The sequence below is a fragment of the Plectropomus leopardus genome, chromosome 7 (genome assembly GCF_026936395.1).
Source record: "Plectropomus leopardus strain MGB_pleo_1.0 chromosome 7, ASM2693639v1, whole genome shotgun sequence".
NCBI lineage: Eukaryota > Metazoa > Chordata > Actinopteri > Perciformes > Serranidae > Plectropomus > Plectropomus leopardus.
In genome coordinates, this window is record NC_142182.1 from 30,705,961 (window position 1) to 30,717,373 (window position 11,413).

Below are 11,413 nucleotides of genomic sequence, written 5' to 3' on the forward strand. Positions count from 1 at the left end.
AGCCAGGGGATTTTTTTTATTTATTTTTTATTTTTTTGCAATATTGGCGATCTTTTTCTAACAATAACTGAGTAGTTTTACCTTCATTTTCTGTCAACCCCCTCTGCATAAAGACACAATGCAAAAGGCTACTCTTGGCATCATTTCAACAATGATCAGGGCTACAGCCAAAGTAGCAAAAAATGACATGTAAGCATTGTATTGTGTTGGGAATTTCAAGAATTGTTTAGTATGCCTGCAATTAGCTTGGGCAGCTACCTGGTGGAGATCGACTTTGAAATTTCATGAATTTACACTGGATCATATTTAACCACCTGACATTTATTTAACTATCTGTGACGATAGTTATTAAAACGGTCTGACGACGCTGATACATTCATCAGCGTCAACCTCTACTCTTATCATCAACCCTAATCTGTCATCAGTAACAACACTTTCCAAATTACAAGGCCGTTCTCTGCACACACCTGACGACACAATAGGACCTGCTGCACTTCCATCTCTGCTCTAACATGTAAGATATTTCTCTCATTTCTTTTATTGTCCATATTTTCACGCAGAAACCTTCTGCTCGTGTAATTTTCTTTGTATGTTCTACAATTCTACAATTTCATTTAGCAGACGCTTTTATCCAAAGCGACGTACAACACAAGCAAGAATTTAGACTTAAGGAAAAAACCCTTTGTAAGTGCAAAAAGTGCTTCAGGTGTGATTGGTCACAGGTATTGCCGTCTAGTGGCAGAAGAAGTGCCGCACAACCCCCCCTTTTTTTTTTTGGAAACCAAAGTAATAACCAGAAGTGATCTCAGCGTCTGAGATTCAATAATCTCAGTATCACTACTTACGATGACAGTCAACATACAACATCACACAACTTTGTCAGTGCTAGATAATCATTAGGTGCTGGGTTTTGGACCTTCTGACTTATGTTACCCCAAAGGGCAAAGCGAAGAAGAGTCAGGTTAAGTGCCTAGGTGTTCTCGGAACAAATGAGTTTTCAATTGTCTCTTAAAGGTAGTTAACAGATGCAGTGATGGCACTGACTCACACGGCTGCTGTTTCTACAGGATGAGAAGACTTTCTGGACCGCAGCACAGATTCTGGATATTTTGTCAGATGGAATTAACAGGCTACAGATGAAACTCCTCAGTATGTTGAGATTTGACCTTTCTCTCAGCTCACCCAGCTTTTAAACAGGATTCTCCTCATCAAACAAAGATTACCAGTTCATCATAAAGCAGACAGAGGCAGGAGACTCTGCTGTCTGTTACTGTGGGACATGGCAGCAGTGTTTTGAAATGTCATCACACTGAAGAATAGAATGACAAATGTGAAAGTAAAAGTTGGTCTCTCAACAGGATGTTTCCACCCGTCAGTGAGCATCAAGATGTTTTTACTCAGCCACAAGAATTAACTGAAACACTGCGGTAACAAGACACCAAGCTGTCAGTGACAAGTAGGTACTTTTTAACTGATCACAACAAGGGAACATTTTATGTTTTTGATACATATTAAAACAAATTAATCAGTTTATATATTATATTGTTTAAAATATTTAACATGCTTTTGGAGATGTATCTGCTTCGATAACTGGATCTGTGTTTGAGGGCAAAGCAATCTGCAAATGATCACAATATTTCAAATATTTTCTATAAACACTCTAAAGTCCTTATCCTTAAAGTTTGGCAATATTTGAAAGATTTTTACCTACATTTTATCTAAACTTATGACAAGTTTTAAAATTGCAAAAGTAAATAAACACAAGTTAAGTATTTTTTTAGGTGATAATTATCTGTGTTTGTGTGTGTGTATGTCTGTTTGTCTGTCAAAGCTCGCTGTGTCCTGGTTAGTTAGGCTGCAGGAAATACACATGCAGAATCATATTAGAAATGCTCTAAACTTTAAAATCAACCTGTTTAATTTTGCAGATCAGAAGAATGAATAGCAACAAGTGATACTGGGTTGTTTTAAGGGAAAAAAAAACACATAGGAATGAGACAAATTAAACTCTTTCATCTTCTATTCAAAAATAGAAGTATTTCAGCCACTCATGAAAATGGCCTCTGTGTCGTCCTTACACTTTCTTCCTGGTTTCTTCGCTTTTATTACCATCCGTTTATGACACATTTTCTCTGTCTGTGATCATCCTGCTATTGTGAGGTGAACAGAGAATGCTAATGCTAAGTGATATTGCATAAATAACCAATACTGTGTGGCGGGCCACATATAATGCATATTTTGTAAGACATGCTGCAGGCTGTTTAAAGTCTGTCTTTGAGCCACAATTAGCCCCTGGGGCTGGACTTTGAACTTGTCCAATGTTACAGAATAACTTTATTGGACATATTTTAACTTGACTATTCTGTTCCTTGACTTTTCATCTTTTCTTTTTTCCATGCAGATTAAACTATGGCAGAGCAGCAAACTGTGATCTCTAAGCTGAGTAGAAAAGCAAAACCATCCTGGATCTCTAAAGTGAAGAGTGAAGTTAAAGACAGCCCTCTTATGTCGAATACTATTTTTGGCGCCATCCTTCTGGGCTTGGAGAAGTTCATTGAGAAGGAGTTTGCATGCCCCTGCGATCCTCGGATGAATGCTTGGTTTGCAGTTGCATATTTTACTATACCTGCACTTGTAGTCTTTCTGCTGATGATAAAAACCAAAGGCTTACAGTGTAAGAGGGGTCCAAAGTGTGTAAAAACTTTGGCTTCCAGCATTGTCCCTGCCCTATTTTGGGTCATCATTGTGCTTTGGGATGGCCACAGTTGGGCCTGTTGTTGGACAACCTGGTCAGGCAATTATGTAGAAATTGAAAAAGCTGCTCCTTTTAAATGGTGCAAACCAGCCAACCTCACCTCTTCACAAGAGTATGACTACAAGATGAAGACTCAGCATTGGTTTTTTTGGTCTCAGGTAAGGAACAAGCTGATGTCAATCAACGTACTATAGATTGTTGTGTAATTGTCAGGAAATTTAGCTCTGGGTTCTTGATGTTGTTGGTAGTGTATCTAATCACACAGCAGCTTTTAGCCTTTTTCTGTTGTTTGCTAGCAGATGGAAAATACAGGGAGGCACCTTCACTCCATACAAAGTCAGTGGAAAGTGCCTGATTGATTTCTCCCCTGGTGGTAGCAGGACTTAAATGCGCTCTGTCTCTATGTGTGTAACTAATAATTGTGGAAACATTTCACTAAAAACCACAAATGACGCTCAAGGAAAATTTAGACGGTCATCAAAGTCACTAGGATTCATCCTCAAGGAACCATGAATGTACAAAAGTTCATTGTTCCATGCAGTTGTTTTTAAGATATATCAGAGGTAGGCTGACTAACCCTTTACAAAATGTGTTGCATTACTGAAAACCAATTAATTTTACTTGTCTTTTTCTTTGTTTTTCCTTTGGTCTCTGGTTTAGGTTACAGGAATGGTGCTGGTCACATTGCTCATTTTGTCATATGGAGCGTATATTGTCTGCGAAAAGTACTCCAAACAGAGAGACCAAGCTACAGAAGGAACCATGAATGTACAAAAGTTCATTGTTCCATGCAGTTGTTTTTAAGATATATCAGAGGTAGGCTGACTAACCCTTTACAAAATGTGTTGCATTACTGAAAACCAATTAATTTTACTTGTCTTTTTCTTTGTTTTTCCTTTGGTCTCTGGTTTAGGTTACAGGAATGGTGCTGGTCACATTGCTCATTTTGTCATATGGAGCGTATATTGTCTGCGAAAAGTACTCCAAACAGAGAGACCAAGCTACAGAAGGAACCATGAATGTACAAAAGTTCATTGTTCCATGCAGTTGTTTTTAAGATATATCAGAGGTAGGCTGACTAACCCTTTACAAAATGTGTTGCATTACTGAAAACCAATTAATTTTACTTGTCTTTTTCTTTGTTTTTCCTTTGGTCTCTGGTTTAGGTTACAGGAATGGTGCTGGTCACATTGCTCATTTTGTCATATGGAGCGTATATTGTCTGCGAAAAGTACTCCAAACAGAGAGACCAAGCTACAGAAGATTATGAGTTGCAAATAAACGAAGGCAGATATGATTCTTTTTAAATTTCACTTAAATACATTTTAGAACAGTAATAAAAAAGATAAAATCGCAATAACTTCAAAAATTGAAGAGATCGAAGGCTTTGGAAATGATAGTGGAATTATTACTGGAGAAATCATTGAAAGAAATTATGGATAAAGCCTAGAAAAACCTTTGATTGTCATTAATCACATTGTCATATTGATAGAAGTCTTGCAATTACCTGGCCTATTTTGGTCAAATAAATTATAGTTTGATCTGTACCAAAAGAAATGCATTTTTATGTGTATATATTGTGTAAATAAACAACTTGTGCAGAAGGCTGTTTTTTATTATTGACAACTGATATTTTACCTTGAAGATATACATTTTTTAACACTGTCCATTTTAAACTGAAAAATATTACCTGACCTTCATATGAGAAAAACTATTGTTTTCATCATAATTTGTGATGATGTAAGTCTTTCAATAATTAATTAACTAGAGGTCAGTCTTTTTTTCTAGATGTTGCCATAACAGGAAATGCCTTTCATTTCATCTTGTCATGATCTTTTTCTGAACGTTTGATAGAATTCCTTGTTAAAACAAGAGCTGTAAACATAAAAGTTGTAATTTTGCATAGTTTCAAGCAAAAGCTGTCAAGCTAAAGTAACCTGTAAATAGTCTCAATAAATGTTTTGTGTTGCATTTACCACTGACATGACACTTTGGTCCTTCTGTGTGCAAAAAAATGTCTAAAATTAAAATCAAATCAAACATGGAATAACAATATGTCACTTTTTTCTTTTCATGTAGGGTATGCATTTACTGTATAATAATGAAATAAACAAAAGCCGGTTTCATGAGAGTTACATAGCTTTTTGTCTTTAATAACTGAAGAAATGCACACTTTTTTTTAGGAAATCCCCATTCAGATCCTTGACAATAAACCAGACAGCATAATTTTGCAAAAAAGGATAATTTTAATAATAATTTTCACACCCATGACTCATATATTGACTTACAAATGCATTCCTAATTTTTAACTTATTAAGACCAGCCTTTATGGTAAATACACCGAAACAAAGATGGTTATATTGATCTGCCAGTTATCTCACTATCTAAAGACAGTTGCTGCAGTGGGAATGTCTTTCATACTACAAAACCTGCACTAACTGAATTAGCGATCCTAATCAGTTTTAAAAAGAAAATGTAATCAGATAGGAAAGAAGGAAAGTTGCACTAAAAGTCACTGCCAAACAGTGTTACATGTATTTGTGCATGGCAAATAAGGTGGTGAATACAACTGTGTTTCCCAGAGAATGTTGATCTTAAATTTGTAAGCTGAAATTTCTTCCAGAAACTGTTCACATGACCTCCGGTTCACCAATGAAAGTTAAGTGCGAAGTTTAACTTACAACCAGACTCCATGAAGAGGGAATCACAAAGGTTTGAGGCCTCACATAGATTGTGTAAGCCAGTTTTATTATAGGGTAAAGCCCCTTTTAGGGCAGGGCCTTGATGCTGAGGGATATTGAAAAGATTGATTTTAGCTAGTTAATGACCTTCTGCATTCCTTAGAGAGGATGAGAAGTTAGTGTCTGTGTTTCAAAGTAAATCCAGAAACAACAGAGTTCACATTCTCTGCCCGTGCCTGTTTGGCTCGGTCCAACAGTATCCATACAGTATTTTTCCTAATGTTGTCAACTGTAGCAGCATCCCACACAATGTTGATGGGTTAATGATTGATAAATCTTGAATTTCACACACCAAACCAACATTGTTTTCCATGTCATTCATGTTTAACTTTTTTGCCAACAAAAATAATTCTCCAAAGTAACCTTATAATTGAAGTAAAGATCAATGTTACAAATAGCGCAGCTGACAACAAAGCAGCGATGACATCAACAGAGTTGTAAACAAACCAGGACATTTTGTTGGACTGGGCCTGCAGGTGACGGGCTCCTCTATGTCTGATGACATATTCAATCCAAAACATTGCCAGGTCCAGTGGTTTCATGGGCTGATCTCTGTGCAGCCGTGAGAGCGTCTGCATGTTTTCCCTGTAAGAAGAATTGTAAAGAGCTGACACCAGAGCATCTGCAAAGATGTGTCTGTCAAGCTCGGCAATATCCACAATCACAGCCCCTCCCTTTGCTCTGATTCTGGACAGGTTATCAGGCTGATCAAAGAATAAGGGAAGTCCAACTACAGCAACTCCATGGTAAATTGCCTCCTGAATGCTGTTTGTACCTCCGTGGGTCACAAACACTCTAGTTTTGGGATGTCCTAAAAGGTCGTTCTGTGGCAGCCAGTCGACCATTAATGTGTTGTTACCCAGGTTGGCTGGCCTTTGTCCCCTATACCTCCATATAACCTTCTGAGACAGCTGGGCAAAGGCTGCAGCTATCTCCTCAGTTACTTCCAGAGGAAGCTTCTCGACTAATGTTCCCAAGGTCATCATAATGACTCCGTGGTCTCCAGAGCTCTGGACAAACTCCTCCAGCTCTGCAGGCAGCGGCTTTGGGGGCTTGCACTGAAATCCTCCCATGTAGACTATATTTGGCATCGTTGGACGTGGAAATTCAAAGACAAAATCATTCCTCATGAGCCATATATCTGCATCCAGGAAAATGTTGAATAATCCACATCGGGACCAAAGTACTTCTCAACTACAGGTTTGTAATAAGGTTCTGTAATGGTTGACATTGTGTACATCCCAAAAATGTAACTCAAAACATTCTTTATTCTTTGAGGGAAAGTCATCTTATCTGTCAACTCTGTTGCAGTGAAAGGAATGTATGACAGCGGTGAGGGGGCCATAAGGAAATGGGCTTCCCCTTGAATGGTCCATCTGACGTTGAAAACAAGAGGAACTTGGAGACGACGTGCCAGCAATGTCCCTCCGCCAACTCCAGGGTCAGTCAAAACCATGTCATATTTGGCTTCATGGAAAGACCGCATCAGGTTTTCATCTTCAAACATCTGAATGACCATGTCACTCATTCCTTTATGGAGCAGAGAGAACTGATCCACAACCAGCCGCTCCATCTGTATACGAGTCCAGATTTTAGACCAGGTAGATGCATGCCTAGCTTGAAGCCGGATCTCCAGATGTCGGGACAAAAAAGCTTCAAAGTAGTTTTTTTCAAATCCTCCAGGGCTGGGAACAGTCACAGAGGTGTAGAGAGGAGACTTTTCACTGATGTACCAGCTATCGGACGCCCGAACCACAGTGACCTCGTGACCTTTGGCGTGCAGTTCTTCTATGAGTACTCTCATGTTTACCCAGTGGCTTCCGTCCAATGGAAACACAAGGATTTTGCCCCAGATGCACTTGATAGTTGAATTAACAGTAGAGAAAAGGTGATGAGAAACAAGTGAGGCCCCTTCATACTGACACTCCTCACAGACCTTAACAAATGCACAAAAACAAATCAGTAAGAGAGTTATTCTGGTTTGCATGTTTAAGTTTACAGTTACATGATATCATGACCTCAATTTATTTTTTAAAGATTTAAACTGAAGTAGGTAGTTTCAGTTTGTCATAATTTGGCAAAAATCCCATAATAACCTTTCAGCATATTGTAATTTAAGTAGTCTGAGAGAACAAAAGACTTTTGTATCTTCTCTCAGCTCAGTTTTCAGGCTTTAGAAAATCTAGGCCTTAATGGGAGACCTTGGTAATCACAGGTAATTTCTTCCTATTGGCTGTTGTGAAAAAATGCTGAATGTGAAAGAAAAAGCCTGATACAGAGTACTGCAAAGAAAGTTGATTTTCCAGCATTTGCAACAACACCCTATGCTGCTTAACAACATTAAAAAATAAATACTTAAGAGAGTCTTACTGAGAGTCTGACAATAAACACAATAAAACACATGTCAAAATTATGAATGAATTAAGAGAAATTGATACAGCATTGTGGGCGGGCACCTGTTCATTCCTATTAAAGTTGCTCAGCAGTGAATGATGCCAAAAAAAGCTTGATTTCCACAGTATGAAATTACCTTTCACCTCTCATTATCTTCCATATTATAGGGCCCATAAAGCAGGCACACTAGAGAATTACAGCTGAGTGTGGCCAAACAGGGAACTTTAACTGAACAACTACCTTGAATGGAGATGAAATTATTTAATTGTGCTGCTCTTCTCCAGACTTTTGACATGTTGTTGGACTGAATGGACCAAGTCTCAGTAGTGAAAGAAGTCATTTTACAGTGGTTGTAACATTTTTTAAAAAGATGTATCCACTGATTTACAGACATCCATTTCCCAATTTGAGTCTATGAGAAAAAGTCTTTTTGGGCCCCATGGCATCTGCTGATGGACTCAGACGCAGTAGTCCCACATTTGATCACTATGTAATATTGGCTTCAAAGCCTGGCACTGTACCTGGGGGCTTCATTAATATCTGCGATGCTTTTAAGAGATGAAGACAAAATGTTGCTGAAAGAGAATCCCTTGAAAGAGTCCTAAAACCTGGAAATTTGTTAGCATTTAAGCAACTCCGGTTCCCTAATCTCAGAGTCAATGGGTGTTTTGAATGGGTTTTTGTTGGAAGCCTTAAATAAGGTCTTAAGCTTAAGATTTTTTCACATTTTGTTCAAGGACATATAATCTGTCCGTAAATACTCCACTCACGAACTTGGAAGCTTTTATGTGTCTTTAAAACAAGTTGCTAAAAAGTGCAGTGGGACAATAGAACTTCATCCAGCTGAGCCATGCAGAACATGGCTTTACAGCCTCGTTGTAGTGGTGACATTAAATCATGTGGCTTGCTGAGCAAAACATGTCAGTATCATAAACATTTATTTACCACAGAGCTTATTTCCCAGTTATCCAAAATCCAGTGGAAAAAATCCCATGGGCTGTTTGACGAGGAAACCAGGGCGAAGCTAACCTCTGCATCAGCCTATAGAAAAACATCATACTTGGGACACTCTGTTGTTGAGCCTTCTGCTAACTGGGGCCAAAGGTCACATGGCTGTGACTATTAGTTCAAGCTTATGTAGCAAATGTTACGTTGAGCCCCAAATCACAGTATGGCCCCCCCTGCCCCTCTCCCTGCTGCTACAGACCACCTTGAGAGGAGAGCAGGCAGCAGCTCCAGAAAATGACGCAGAGTCAGCGGCCACAGCAACTCCAATCCTGCCAGCCCAGCACAAATTCTAGTCCAAAGCAGCAGGGAGCAAGGCAGAAGGACCATGGGGTAGCTAGGTAGCTAATTCTTGTCTGCGTTGTGGTTCTTGAACAGAGAGAGATGTCTGAAAACAGATTAAATAAATCAATGTATTGAAAATAGTGGGTTTCTGTATAAAGCGCATGTATATGTTTGTGGTAATCTGGTGGGGGCTGCTTAGGACAGAGGGAAGAGAGGGAGGGCTGCAGCAGGATTGCACAATTGAAAATTTGTTGTTTTTCCTTTTCCAAATTTATGCGCACGCCTGCTTTCGACTAGAATTTGGAGCACCTTCTCATGTTTCAGGTGATTTATGTAGCAGGTCCACCACATAGATATTACCCCTCTAAACTTGTCCAATTGCATCTCTTACATAACAGCGTGAGACTAAAAGACACAACAATTGGTGAATAACACTTGAAAACACAAGTTATACATAAGTACATTTATTTCTGTTAGATTTTACACATACACAACTACCAAGACTTTCACAGACACATTTCAGCAGAACATACAGGTGCTGTTTTTACTTTTCATGTGAACTTTTAATTAAGACTTACCCAAATCCACATGCGCGGGAATGTCAATCCTACTTTAAAAATGTCAGTTCAGTGGCAGTATTATAGTTATTCAATCAGATGGCAGGCTTTGAGCACAGTTGGAGAGAAAGCGTGGTGAATGCACCTCCTAGTCCGTCCTTCTAAGTCATGACGAGTTAACGTGTGGTTATGTAATGTAATTTGACCAGCTCTGTTGTAAAGGAAGGTGTGTACAGATGCAGATAGGAACCTGTTGTACTGCAACAAGTTCAGAAGTAGAAAACATTTGTGTGTTGTGCCATCTAGTGTCAAGTCAGTGTATGTTAAATTGATCATGAATGTTAATTGAACAAAGCAGCGCTATAAACCTGTTCTTCATTTTTCACAGCTGCTGCACCCATTGACAATTTTACAAAAAGCACAGAGCCATAAAAATCATACTTATCAGATAAAACTTTTATTTAATGCATTTTGGGGGAAAGAGAGAGAGGGGATGAGCTATAGCAAAGGGTCAAGGGTTGGTAACCTTTGAACATGTAGCGCCCACTCTACCAGGTGAGACATTTGGCTCCCGACATCGCAACCTCTTCAAACAAATTTACTCTCTACCCCTTGTCACAGGTTGCATATGTCTACAGTTGAAGGTCAGGTCAAAGAGAGATTTTTCCCTACCAGAATGTTTTATCTACATACTTTTCAGGAACTTGAAAGTGTACAATTTATGCAGTAATGCAAATGCTAAAAAGCAAGGATGAGGAAACATAAACAGAATTTAGTATAAATATATTATTTTGCCCTTTTCTGTCCTGTTAATCAACTCACAACCCCTCTGCTTTTTTTGTAAAACTTAGTTGGAAGGTCATGACCCCCAAGTTAAGAACCAATGCTTCAACCTAATGCACATAAATAATGTAAACAAATATTACAGTACTATATCGATAAACCTTCGGTTGAGTATTTACCATTGGCAGAACTTTGCCTTCAGGGAAACGCCTTCATTCACGTTAAGATTTTATTGTGTTTAATTAAATTTGCTTATTAGTTTTTTGCACCTTGAGGACTATATGCTAATCTATGCTCAGATGTAATGACTTGACTTCAGTATGTCTACCAGTATGTGTTTAATAAAGAGGCCTGCAGGGGGGAGTAAAGGGGCATTTAAGGTGGTCTGCTAATCTTATGTTATTATATGTTATATGTTATTGCGTTCATTGAATTGACGTAAACATTAAAACATTTTAAAATAACCATTAAAATTATCATGTAAATGTAAATTTAGATTAGCAGCTGATAAGACACACATTTTTCTTAGGCTTTTTGAGGTAGCAAAAAAGAGGGCATTCACTCAAACACATCTACAAAAGTGACCACGGATGACATATTGAAGTCCAAGACTTCTTTTCATTGTGGTCTTCGATGTGAATATAAAAAAGATGCAGGAGGTCAGGTTACGAGGCAACATTACCAACAAGCCAAGACAATAAATTCCTACGTTATTATCATACAAATCGCCATAAGTCAAGCAGTTTAGAAAATGTACATACATACATTCATAAATTGATAAACTGATTCATAAATAAATTGATTCATAAAGTGTCCCAGTGAGAGCAGACACACTTTGGACTCCTGTGCCACCTATCAACAAAAATTCAGACAGTTTACACTAACATCAACTC

The 11,413-nt window shown here is 38.4% G+C and overlaps 1 long non-coding RNA gene and 1 pseudogene across 5 annotated transcripts; one reads left to right on the top strand and one right to left on the bottom strand.

Annotated features, from left to right (window-relative positions):
• Positions 1 to 860: 860 nt before the first annotated feature.
• LOC148189225 (uncharacterized) lies at positions 861 to 4,808 on the top strand. 4 transcript variants are annotated; one of them, XR_015777068.1, is made up of 4 exons: positions 861 to 1,149; positions 1,359 to 1,456; positions 2,402 to 2,913; positions 3,416 to 4,808. It is a non-coding gene; the product is annotated as an uncharacterized LOC148189225 (long non-coding RNA). The 4 variants fall into 4 exon arrangements; XR_015777070.1 differs by having other exon boundaries at positions 864 to 1,456; positions 3,416 to 3,571; positions 3,669 to 4,808; XR_015777069.1 differs by having other exon boundaries at positions 865 to 1,456; positions 3,416 to 3,824; positions 3,922 to 4,808.
• Positions 4,809 to 5,482: 674 nt separating this feature from the next.
• On the bottom strand, positions 5,483 to 10,053 carry LOC148189226 (UDP-glucuronosyltransferase 2A1-like; annotated as a pseudogene). Its single transcript, XR_015777065.1, has 2 exons — positions 9,759 to 10,053; positions 5,483 to 7,432 (listed from the first exon to the last, which is right to left on the bottom strand). The product of XR_015777065.1 is annotated as a UDP-glucuronosyltransferase 2A1-like (transcript).
• Between the last annotated feature and the right edge of the window lie 1,360 nt (positions 10,054 to 11,413).